A 12,567-nucleotide genomic window follows, 5' to 3' on the forward strand; every position below is an offset into this window, starting at 1 on the left:
CCGTTTAGAAAGGGAAAGCTTGTATGAAGGGGGTAATGCTCTTAAAACCAATGTCATACAGCTTCATGAGTATGCCGCTTCAAGTAGTATCATAACCTTTTAAAGGTAAAAGAAGACTGCTAACATGTGACGTTGCGGGGGCAAGGGAATTCTGTATAGCATTTCCATCCTCACAAGTGCATCGTGGTCGATCTCAATTTTCAAAGCCTATTGATAGGGGTCACACTTTTTTTCCTTTTCTAGCAGCCATGCAACCTGAGTTTACCATTTTCTCCATCAGTTGCAGATCAGCGGGTGAGAAAAATTTGGCTGTAATTTCCTGGTGTGGAAGTATCTTGCCAGGTTTAGGAAGGGAATGATTATGCCTTTTTCCCATGGATGGCACGGCCCTCCCTATAGATCCTATTGAACAAGTCCAACGGACTTCGGGAACTCTCCGGAAAGTGGATATCATTTGATAGGGAATATCGTACTTCCGGGGGCAGTCTTACGGAAAGGCTCAAAGCAGAGTCCATCCCTTGCGCAAAAAATGGCAAGTTTTTATAAAGTTCTGCCGCATTCCTACTAAAGAACGAACTGGGTGTTGTTCCTGCAGCCGAAAGGGGAGAATCGGCAGTGTAAGTGCTCCGAGGAGATCTCTGCCATGGATTAGCTAGCTCATTAGGAATATTTTTTTTTCTTGTGATTATCCCCTCTATCTTCAGACGGGTTGTGATTGGATGTCTTTTTCCCAGAAATCTTACGCACCTTTTTTTCACACCCATGAAAGGGGGTCCCAAGTTAATCGGGGAAACCCTACTGTCCCCACACGTCCGTCTAGCCTCCTTTAGCACCGCCTGGCCTTGGCTCGGTTTTTTTGTAACTGATAAAGGGTTACAATCCCGGGGCGTCGTTTAAACGCCTTAATCAGTTTTCCCTTGCTCTGACAGTTTTTTGCATTCATCGGGCCCACCAAGGTACTGGAGGTCGCGGTACTGTCCGCTTTTTTGGGGAAGGGGTGCTTCCTGAAAGGTAAATTCGGTGTGAACTGTTAAACAGCATCTTGAACACACTGGAAATCATTCAGATCCTTGCATCTGCAGTTTGATCAAAAAAATTCCAGTCTGCATTTAAAGTCGCCATCTCTGCCTCATTGACGGGAACCTTTCACCTCCTCCAAATTATTGGAAATGTCGTTTTCCATGTAAGTCTTCCATGCCCTCCAAAGTGAAGTTCACTGTGAATCGGGTGAACCTATTGTAGGTCTATATTGGAGAATGTCCCGTTTGAATTTGGGAAATTTTTTGGGATGTCACTGTTCGTAAAACGCATCTGCTCTTAGAACAAGGACTCCCAAGGGCCCTTCCCCGGGGTTGCACAAAGTGTCCCCCAAGGTGAGCCCACCATTGAATCTCCCCAAAGAAGAAAAGGGTGTGGCAACTGCCCCAAATAACTTTTCCAAAACATTTATTTGAATTATGTGGGGGAAGGTAGAGGATGCAACAGTGAAGGTCTGTCAAACCTATTTCACAGCCTTCCCTGCAGTTTTTTCTGCAGGGGGTGGCCTGAAGGGGAAAACATGAGTCCATTACTGCTACTCCTCCATGGGTCCATTGTCAAGGGTTTCCCTAATGGGTTTAACTTGAAAACCTCTCAGAAAATGGGACATTTCCCTGGCACAATCTCTTGTAGGCATACCAAAATGGTTCCATGAACTATCAGATGTTGCAGTTCTTCCCTTTTGCATGAAAATTTCCCCGACGTTCCATTGGATTGGTATCCGTTCTTTAGATTATTTCTTCTAGGTGTTTGGCAGCACCTGGGTCAAGGTTTGCCTCACACCTTTAGGCTGTCCCCTTTTCCCGGATCCCGGAGTTACCTTTTTAATGTTGTTTACCTGTGGAACTAGTTTTTCCCTAGGTTTCCCCCTTGGGCAGGTTTAGGGTTTTTTTTTCCTGCAAAGGGGGGCCTAGCCTTTTCTTCAGGGCATTCTGTCTAGCACGAGGCCCTGTGGATTTTGTTGCAGCTGGATCTTTGGGGGAGGTTCAGGATTCCTTTTCCTGGGCAAAAGGGGGTCCTAGCCCTTTTCTTCAGGGGCATTCGCCCAGCAGCAGATGCTCCTGTGGTGTGGTGGCAGCTGGGGCGTCACCCTTTAGGCCTCTTCCCTTTCCCGATGGCTCCAAAGACCTTACTTTGGGAGGAGGAGTCTCCCATAGCCCCCCCCCCTACTCGTTTCTGGTGGAAAATCTCACCGAGGAGTGTCACAATTTGGGGCTGAGGTTTGAGGAATGGGAGAGTGTGTGCTGTAAGAAGCATTGGAGGCAGGGTTGGTGGGAAGGGGATGGGGTAAAACCGAAACAAGGGCCTACCTGGGTGGCAAAAAGCACACGGGGACTCGCTTTGCTCTGGAAAAATAACTTTCTCCCTTTCCTTATTACCAAAAACTTCCTTTTCAAATTTGTACTTTTACATTTTCTTTGAAGAAGCTTTCATGGGGCTTCTTTGCAGTGGTAACGCTATTAGACCTGGACTTTTGTCATCTCCTTGATGACCTGTTTTTCCCACTTTTCACATACTCTTGGGTTTTCCATTTTCTTTAAAACGCAAGAGTTGGGTCCTGCCCCTAAACCCCGTCAGTGGAAACACCGAAAAGGGGTTGGGGCCCTATGGCTTTACCTTGAGGGGGTCCATGCTAACTTAACCGATTCTGGAAGGACTATTGTGTTAAAAGTTAAAAAAGACTGGGTCGACTGTTCCAACCACAAATTTTTTTCCTAAAACGTTTTTCTGCCCCTACATTAAAAATTCTCTAGTTCCTCTAAAGTTTTCCCCCAAAACCTCATCGTCTCGGGGAAAAACAATTCCCCTTCACTGATTGAGGTTTTTTTTGAGGGGAGCATGAAAATTGAGCCCCAAATTTACATTTGCACGCAACGGTCACCTCGTCTGGTGACGAAAAAATCAACTATCAGGGCTACCCTCTCGCTGTGGGGGGATCGGGTCACGTTGACATACTTCAACTATTTTTCCCATGACCTCAAAATGTCAAATCCTGATTGATACACCATCAAAGGTCTTTCACTACCAGGTACTTACTATTTAAAAGCTTTCATTTTACCCCGGTAAACTCCTTTGGATTTGGGGGGACTTTTCCCTTCTTACCTGGGTTTTGGGGGCCCGGGAAACCCTTAAAGATTCCCATTCTTTCCCTTTGGAAAATGAAAAAGGGTTTCCCGAGTGACAAAGTGTGATTTTCCAAGGAATGGCGAGGGGTTTCGCTGGTTGTCGGGGGAGAGCTAGTCTTTGTAAATTTTTAGTAAACATACAAAATTTAATTCTTCATTTCCCCACCCCCACCCACCATGATCCAAAGAGGGGAAACTATAGTTGGGGTTCAAATCTCCCAAAAGCCACAGGGGGAATGGGGAAAAATACACAAACCACTATCCAGTACTTTATGGCATGCAGGGCCATGCGCTACCGACTGAATATGCCTGCTTACCCTAGCCATATTTGACCAGCCATTGACTTGAGGGGGCCTTTTCAAACACCCTCTAACCAAAAAAAGGCCAAAAAAGGTGTGCTGCTACTGCGGGCGCAGTGTCAGCATCGCTTTAAACCCCCGGACCCTGTCTCCTGGTAATCGGGATGCCACGCACGGGAAACACACTGGGGAGTTCTCCCTGGTCCAAGATGGAATGAACCAGGGTGGGGGACACCATCCCCCCTCATAGGCCCTTTGGGGCACCAGGAAGCCTTTTGTCTCATCCCCCACGGGGGACCCCTCCGTATGGGTAGCCCCCCGGTCCGCTCACCAGATCTTGGGCCCCCAAACCCCCCACCGCGGCAAACACTTCCGTAGGGGGGGCTGGGCAGAGGGGAATCGAAAATAATAATTTAGGGGGGCCCCCGGGATTGAACCAGGACCTCTCGACTGCAGTCGAAAGCTCTACCCTGAGCTACTCCCCCTTTAAAATCAAGATTTTTTTTTGTTAATCACCTTGAGGTGAAGAGTAAAAAAAAAAAAAAAATAAAAAATCATACTAAAGTATCGTTACTGAGCATCCAAAAGGGGGATTAAATGCCAATTAATTTTTCTCTTCGTGTTTTCCTTATTTTCTGTGATGAGTTTTTTTCTCTCATGCGTTATTACCGCACCCTAACCCCTTGTAATTGCTGTTGTTAAATCTCAAAAACCAAATTGATGAAGTAACTCAAATCTACTTTTACTTATTTGTTTATTTTTTCTGTCTGTTAAAGTTGTGGAGGACTAGGGCCTGACAAAAAGGTTAAGGGTGAGTTGGGCCCTGACCTTGGCTCGTCGATTGAGTTTTTTGGGAATGAACTTGATCCACGAAAGAACTCTGCTTGCAAACCGAGAAAATCTGATCCAACGATCAAATTTCACATAAATGCTAGTATTTATATATTTTATTTTTTTAAAAAATGGTAGCTTATGTGTTTGTGGGGTTGCCAGAGGGTTTTTTTTTTCTTTTTTTATATTTTTTAAATAGCTTTTTTCATTTTGTCCTCATTTATTTTTCTTTGTAACCTTCATTTATTATTTTTTTTATAATTCTTTTGATATTTTTTTTTAAATTTAACTAACTTATAGTTATTGTTATTATCACCACTATTATCATTATTTAAAACCCCACTATTATTATACAATAAACATTTTATCATCATTATGATTATTGTTAATGTTCATTATTTTTTTTATCATTTTTTTTAAATAAAAATTAATATAATGGGAAATTTTCATTGTTACTGTTATTATTTTATTTTTTTTTATTTTCTCATTATTTGTTATCATTTTACATTCTACGTTTTTTTTGTTTCTTTATTTTCCCGTAGTTTCCTTTACTCATTAACTATAAATTTGCCAAGAGTGACTTTTTGGTGCATGATAAATTTGCTAACTAATCAGAAAATTGACTATAAGGGAAAAAAAGAAGAGGAAAGATGAATAAATAGGGGAAAAGGAAAAGGAAAAAGGGAAAAAGAAGAAATAAAAAAATGAAGGAAAAAGGAAAAAGGGAAAAGAAAAGAAAAAAAAAAAAGGAAAAGAAAAGGGGGGAAAAAAAGGAAAAAAAGGGAAACAAAAAAAAAGGAAAAAGAAACAACAAACAGGAAAAAGGAAAAACAAACAAACAAACAAACTTCAAAGTATAGAATACAGCAAAAACAAGCGAACACAAGGCTTTCCCGGATCAACATTAAGTGGGTCAGTCAGATATACTAAGAATATATACGGGAAAGTAATTTTCTGTAGGGGAATGTCTTTTCTCTAGGAACAGAGGCGAATCGAAAATAATAATAATTGAGAGGACGCCCGGGATTGAACCAGGGACCTCTCGATCTGCAGTCGAATGTTTTTTGAAAACCGGCCGGTGACTCGAACCCTTGAACTCAGATTGCCGTCGTGACAGTCTTTAGTCCGATACTCTAACCATTCGGCCACCGCGGCCTTGACGATCATGGACTTTCCATGATTTTTCTTGGCAATTTAGAGCGGTGGTTTGCCATTGCCTTCCGCTCGGTGTTTTTTTTTTTTTTTTTTTTTTTTTTTTTCCCGAGTCACCATCTCTATTTACCCGGCACTGACTTGGGCTGGCTTGGCCACAAAGTGGCTAGGCAGGCAATCGAGGTGAAGTTCCTTGCCCAAGGGAAATAACGCGCCGGCCGGTGACTCGAACCCTCGAACTCAGATTGCCGTCGTGACAGTCTTGAGTCCGATGCTCTAACCATTCGGCCACCGCGGCCCCCCCCCAAAAAAAAACTTCTTCTTTTATCGGTAGGTTCATGTCTGAGCCGCCGTGGTCACAGCATGATACTTAATTGCAGTTTGCATGTTGTGATGCTCTTGGAGTGAGTACGTTTGGGAGGGTTCCCCAGTTCCTTTCCACGGGAGGCCGGTGGTACCTTTTAGGTAATTATTCCTCTATTTATCCGGGCTTGGGACCCGCACTTGACTTGGGCTGGCTTGGCCACCCCGTGGGTAGGTAGGGCAATCAAGGTGAAGTTCCTTGCCAAATGAACAACGCGGCGGTCGGTGACTCGAACCCTCGAATTCATATTGGGCCGTCGTGACAGTCTTAAGTCCGACGCTCTAACCATTCGGCCACCGCGGCCTTACCACTGAGCTACATCCCCTTAAAATACAAGTAATTTTCTTGTTTAATCACCTTGAGGTGAAGAGTAAAAAATCATACTCAAGTATCGTTATTGAGCCTCTAAAGGTGGATTAACTTCCAATATATATTTTTCTCTTCGTGTTTTCCTTACTTTTCTGTGATGATGTTCCTTCTCTCATGCATTATTACCGTCACCATTACCTCGTTTGTAATTGCTGTTGTTAATATCTCAAACACAATTAGATGAAGTAACTGCCCATATCTTAATCTTTTACTTTTTGTTTGATTTATCTATCTGTTAATGTATGTGAGAAGGACTAAGACGCTGACAAAAGTTTATGGGTGAGTTGGCCATAAACTCTTGGCTCTGTCGATTGAGTTTTGGCAATGAACTTGATCCACGAAAGAACTCTGCTTGCAACCGAGAAATCTGATGCCAAGCGATGCAAATATTCATCATAACTGCTAGTAATTTTTTTCTTCATATATTTTAATTTTAAAAAGTGGTATGCTTATGTGTTGTGGGGTTGCCAGAGGTTTCTGTTTCTTTTTATATATTTCTTAAATCGCTTTTCTCATTATTGTCCTCATTTATTTTTCTTTGTAACCTTCATTTCATTTTTTAAAATTATTACTTACTTTTAATATTTTTATTTTAATTAACTAACAATTATAGTTATTATTATCACCACTATTATTATTATTATAATCCTCACTATTATTATACAATAATCATTTTATTATCATTATCATTATTGTTAATGTTACTATTATTTTGTTATCTTTTTTGTTAAAATAATAATAGTAATAATAGTAATCATCATTGTTACTTTTATTATTATTATTATTATTATTATTATTTTTATTATCACCCCCATTAATTTGTTATCATTTTACATTCATACTTTTCTCTTTCTTTAGTTTTCCTGTAGTATTTTCTGTAACTCATTAACTATAAATTTTGCCAAAGAGTGATCTTATGGTGCATGATAACTGCTAACTAATAAAAGAATTTGACTATAAAGGGAAAAAAAGAAAAGGTAAAGATAAGAATAGAAATAGGAATAGGTAAAGGAAAAGGAAACAAAAGAAAGAAAAAAAAAAAGGAAAAGAAAAGTTAAACTAAAAAATTTAGAGAGAGAGAGAAAAAAACAACAACTTGCTTCAGAAACAAACGAGACAAGGCTTTTTTGAACTAATGTTCAGTGGGTTATCAATACTGTTTTAAGAAAATATACAGGAGGAGTAATTTAAATGTAGGAAAAGACTGGAAAAGAAATAAGAAAATGAAAGGGAAAAAGGGAAAAAGGAAATGGAAAAAAAAAAAAAAAGGAAAAAGAAAAAGGGAAAAAGGAAAAGGGAAAAAAGGAAAAAGTAAAAGAGGAAAAAAGAAAAAAAAAGAAAAGAAAAAAGGAAAGGCAAAAAAGGAAAAAGAGACAAATAGGAAAAAGGAAAAACAAACAAACTTAGAAGTATAGAATACAGAAAAAAAAAAAAACATGCGAACACAAGGCTTTCTCGGATCAATGTTAAGTGGGTCAGTCAGATATACTAAGAATATATACGGGAAAGAGTAATTTTCTGTATGGGAATGTCTTTTCTCTAGGAACAGAGGCGAATCGAAAATAATAATAATTGAGGGGACGCCCGGGATTGAACCAGGGACCTCTCGATCTGCAGTCGAATGCTCTACCACTGAGCTACATCCCCTTAAAATACAAATATTTTTCTTGTTTAATCACATTGAGGTGAAGAGTAAAAAATCATACTAAAGTATCGTTACTGAGCATCCAAAGGTGGATTAACTGCCAATATAGATTTTTCTCTTCGTGTTTTCCTTACTTTTCTGTGATGAGTTCCTTCTCTCATGCGTTATTACCGTCACCATAACCTAGTTGTAATTGCTGTTGTTAATATCTCCAACACCAAATTAGATGAAGTAACTGCTAATCTTAATCTTTTACTTATTTGTTTGATTTTTTCTGTCTGTTAATGTATGTGAGCAGGACTGGGACGCTGACAAAAGTTTATGGGTGAGTTGGCCATGACTCTTGGCTCTGTCGATTGAGTTTTGGCAATGAACTTGATCCACGAAAGAACTCTGCTTGCAACCGAGAAATCTGATGCCATGCGATGCAAATATTCATCATAACTGCTAGTAGTTTATATATTTTATTTTTAAAAAGTGGTATGCTTATGTGTTGTGGGGTTGCCAGAGGTTTCTGTTTCTTTTTATATATTTCTTAAATCGCTTTTCTCATTATTGTCCTCATTTATCTTTCTTTGTAACCTTCATTTAATTTTTTTTTATAATTACTTTTGATATTTTTATTGTAATCAACTAACGATTATAGTTATTATTATTATCACCACTATCATCATTATTAGAATCCTCACTATTATTATACAATAACCATTTTATCATCATTATGATTATTGTTAATGTTACTATTATTTTTATCGTTTTTGTTATAATAATAATAGTAATAATAATGGTAATTATCATTGTTACTGTTATTATTATTATCATTATTATTATTATTATTTTCTCATTAATTTGTTATCATTTACATTCATACGTTTTTTCTGTTTCTTTAGTTTTCCTGTAGTATTCCTGTTACTCATTAACTATAATTTAGCCAAAGAGTGATCTTATGGTGCATGATAACTTTGCTAACTAGATACAAGAAATTTGACTATAAGGGAAAGAAAGAAGAGGAAAAGATGAGAATAGAAATAGGAAAAGGAAAAGGAAAAGGAAAGAGAAGAAATAAGAAAATGAAGGAAAAGGAAAAGGAAATGGAAAAGAAAAAAAAGAAAGGAAAAAGGAAAAGGGGAAAAAAGGAAAAAAAGGACAAAAAAGAAAAAAGGAAAAACAACAAACAGGAAAAAGGAAAAACAAACAAACAAACAAACTTAAAAGTATAGAATACAGCAAAAACAAGCGAACACAAGGCTTTCCCGGATCAACATTAAGTGGGTCAGTCAGATATACTAAGAATATATACGGGAAAGTAATTTTCTGTTGGGGAATGTCTTTTCTCTAGGAACAGAGGCGAATCGAAAATGATAATAATTGAGAGGACGCCCGGGATTGAACCAGGGACCTCTCGATCTGCAGTCGAATGCTCTACCACTGAGCTACATCCCCTTAATATACAAGTATTTTTCTTGTTTAATCACCTTGAGGTGAAGAGTAAAAAATCATACTCAAGTATCGTTATTGAGCCTCTAAAGGTGGATTAACTTCCAATATATATTTTTCTCTTCGTGTTTTCCTTAGTTTTCTGTGATGAGTTCCTTCTCTCATGCATTATTACCGTCACCATTACCTCGTTGTAATTGCTGTTGTTAATATCTCAAACACCAAATTAGATGAAGTAACTGCCCATATCTTAATCTTTTACTTATTTGTTTGATTTATCTATCTGTTAATGTATGTGAGCAGGACTAAGACGCTGACAAAAGTTTATGGGTGAGTTGGCCATGACTCTTGGCTCTGTCGATTGAGTTTTGGCAATGAACTTGATCCACGAAAGAATTCTGCTTGCAACCGAGAAATCTGATCCCATGCGATGCAAATATTCATCATAACTGCTAGTAATTTTTTTCTTCATATATTTTAATTTTAAAAAGTGGTATGCTTATGTGTTGTGGGGTTGCCAGAGGTTTCTGTTTCTTTTTATATATTTCTTAAATCGCTTTTCTCATTATTGTCCTCATTTATCTTTCTTTGTAACCTTCATTTCATTTTTTAAAATTATTACTTACTTTTAATATTTTTATTTTAATTAACTAACAATTATAGTTATTATTATCACCACTATTATTATTATTATAATCCTCACTATTATTATACAATAATCATTTTATTATCATTATCATTATTGTTAATGTTACTATTATTTTCTTATCTTTTTTGTTAAAATAATAATAGTAATAATAGTAATTATCATTGTTACTTATTATTATTATTATTATTATTATTATTATTATTATTATTATCACCTCATTAACTGTAGGAAAAGACTGGAAAAGAAATAAGAAAATGAAGGAAAAGGAAAAGGAAATGGAAAAGAAAAAAAAAGAAAGGAAAAAGAAAAGAAAAAAGGAAAAGGGAAAAAAGGAAAAAGTAAAAGAGGAAAAAAGAAAAAAAAAGAAAAGAAAAAAGGAAAGGCAAAAAGGAAAAACAGACAATAGGAAAAGGAAAAACAAACAAATAAAGTATAGAATACAGAAAAAAAAAATGCGAACACAAGCTTTTTTCGGATCAATGTTAATTTGGGGCATTCAGATATACTAAATATATACGGAAAGAGTTTTTTTCTGTAGGGGGAATGTCTTTTCTCTAGGAACAGAGGCGAATCGAAAATAATAATAATTGAGGGAACGCCCGGGATTGAACCAGGGACCTCTCGATCTGCAGTCGAATGCTCTACCACTGAGCTACATCCCCGTAATATACAAGTACTTATCTTGTTTAATCACATTGAGGTGAAGAGTAAAAAATCATACTAAAGTATCGTTACTGAGCATCCAAAGGTGGATTAACTGCCAATATAGATTTTTCTCTTCGTGTTTTCCTTACTTTTCTGTGATGAGTTCCTTCTCTCATGCGTTATTACCGTCACCATAACCTAGTTGTAATTGCTGTTGTTAATATCTCCAACACCAAATTAGATGAAGTAACTGCTAATCTTAATCTTTTACTTATTTGTTTGATTTTTTCTGTCTGTTAATGTCTGTGAGCAGGACTGGGACGCTGACAAAAGTTTATGGGTGAGTTGGCCATGACTCTTGGCTCTGTCGATTGAGTTTTGGCAATGAACTTGATCCACGAAAGAATTCTGCTTGCAACCGAGAAATCTGATGCCATGCGATGCAAATATTCATCATAACTGCTAGTAGTTTATATATTTTATTTTTAAAAAGTGGTATGCTTATGTGTTGTGGGGTTGCCAGAGGTTTCTGTTTCTTTTTATATATTTCTTAAATCGCTTTTCTCATTATTGTCCTCATTTATCTTTCTTTGTAACCTTCATTTAATTTTTTTTTTATAATTACTTTTGATATTTTTATTGTAATTAACTAACGATTATAGTTATTATTATTATCACCACTATTATCATTATTAGAATCCTCACTATTATTATACAATAATCATTTTATCATCATTATGATTATTGTTAATGTTACTATTATTTTTATCGTTTTTGTTATAATAATAATAGTAATAACAATGGTAATTATCATTGTTACTGTTATTATTATTATTATTATTTTCTCATTAATTTGTTATCATTTTACATTCATACGTTTTTCTGTTTCTTTAGTTTTCCTGTAGTATTCCTGTTACTCATTAACTATAATTTAGCCAAAGAGTGATCTTATGGTGCATGATAACTTTGCTAACTAGATACAAGAAATTTGACTATAAGGGAAAGAAAGAAGAGGAAAAGATGAGAATAGAAATAGGAAAAGGAAAAGGAAAGAGAAGAAATAAGAAATGAAGGAAAAGGAAAAGGAAATGGAAAAGAAAAAAGAAAGGAAAAAGAAAAAGGGGGAAAAAAGAAAAAAGGAAATGCAAAAAAGGAAAAACAACAAACAGGAAAAAGGAAAAACAAACAAACAAACAAACTTCAAAGTATAGAATACAGCAAAAACAAGCGAACACAAGGCTTTCCCGGATCAACATTAAGTGGGTCAGTCAGATATACTAAGAATATATACGGAAAGAAATTTTCTGTGGGGAAATGCCCTTTTCTCTAGGAACAGAGGCGAATCGAAAATAATAATAATTGAGAGGACGCCCGGGATTGAACCAGGGACCTCTCGATCTGCAGTCGAATGCTCTACCACTGAGCTACATCCCCTTAATATATAAGTACTTTTCTTGTTTAATCACCTTGAGGTGAAGAGTAAAAAATCATACTCAAGTATCGTTATTGAGCCTCTAAAGGTGGATTAACTTCCAATATATATTTTTCTCTTCGTGTTTTCCTTACTTTTCTGTGATATTCCTTCTCTCATGCATTATTCCCGTCACCATTACTCGTTGTAATTGCTGTTGTTAATTCCAAACCCCAATTTAGAAAGTAACTGCCCATATCAATTTTTTACTATTTGTTTGTTTATCTTTTTATGTATGTGGAAAGGCAAAGACGCTGACAAAAGTTTATGGGGAGTTGGCCATGCTCGGGGCTCGTCGTTTGATTTTGGGAAATGAACTTGACCCACGAAGAACTCTGCTTGCAACCGAGAAATCGGTCCCAACGATGCAAATATTCATCATAACTGCTAGAAATTTTTTTTCCATATTTTTAAATTTTAAAAAAATGGTATCTTATTTTTTGGGGGGTTCCCAGAGGTTTTGTTTCTTTTTTTATATTTCTTAAATCGCTTTTCTCATTTTTGTCCTCATTTTTTTTTCTTTGTCCCCTTCTTTTTCATT

The 12,567-nt window shown here is 36.9% G+C and overlaps 4 non-coding genes across 4 annotated transcripts; all 4 read right to left on the reverse strand.

The window, feature by feature from the left end:
* Window positions 1-7,754: 7,754 nt before the first annotated feature.
* Trnac-gca lies at window positions 7,755-7,826 on the reverse strand. The gene has a single exon. It is a non-coding gene; the product is annotated as a tRNA-Cys (tRNA).
* A 1,369-nt stretch (window positions 7,827-9,195) lies between these two features.
* On the reverse strand, window positions 9,196-9,267 carry Trnac-gca. Its single transcript has one exon. It is a non-coding gene; the product is annotated as a tRNA-Cys (tRNA).
* A 1,233-nt stretch (window positions 9,268-10,500) lies between these two features.
* Window positions 10,501-10,572, reverse strand: Trnac-gca. Its single transcript has one exon. It is a non-coding gene; the product is annotated as a tRNA-Cys (tRNA).
* Window positions 10,573-11,917: 1,345 nt separating this feature from the next.
* On the reverse strand, window positions 11,918-11,989 carry Trnac-gca. Its single transcript has one exon. It is a non-coding gene; the product is annotated as a tRNA-Cys (tRNA).
* Between the last annotated feature and the right edge of the window lie 578 nt (window positions 11,990-12,567).

Source organism: Penaeus monodon, unplaced genomic scaffold (assembly GCF_015228065.2).
Source record: "Penaeus monodon isolate SGIC_2016 unplaced genomic scaffold, NSTDA_Pmon_1 PmonScaffold_2349, whole genome shotgun sequence".
Taxonomy (NCBI): Eukaryota; Metazoa; Arthropoda; class Malacostraca; order Decapoda; family Penaeidae; genus Penaeus; species Penaeus monodon.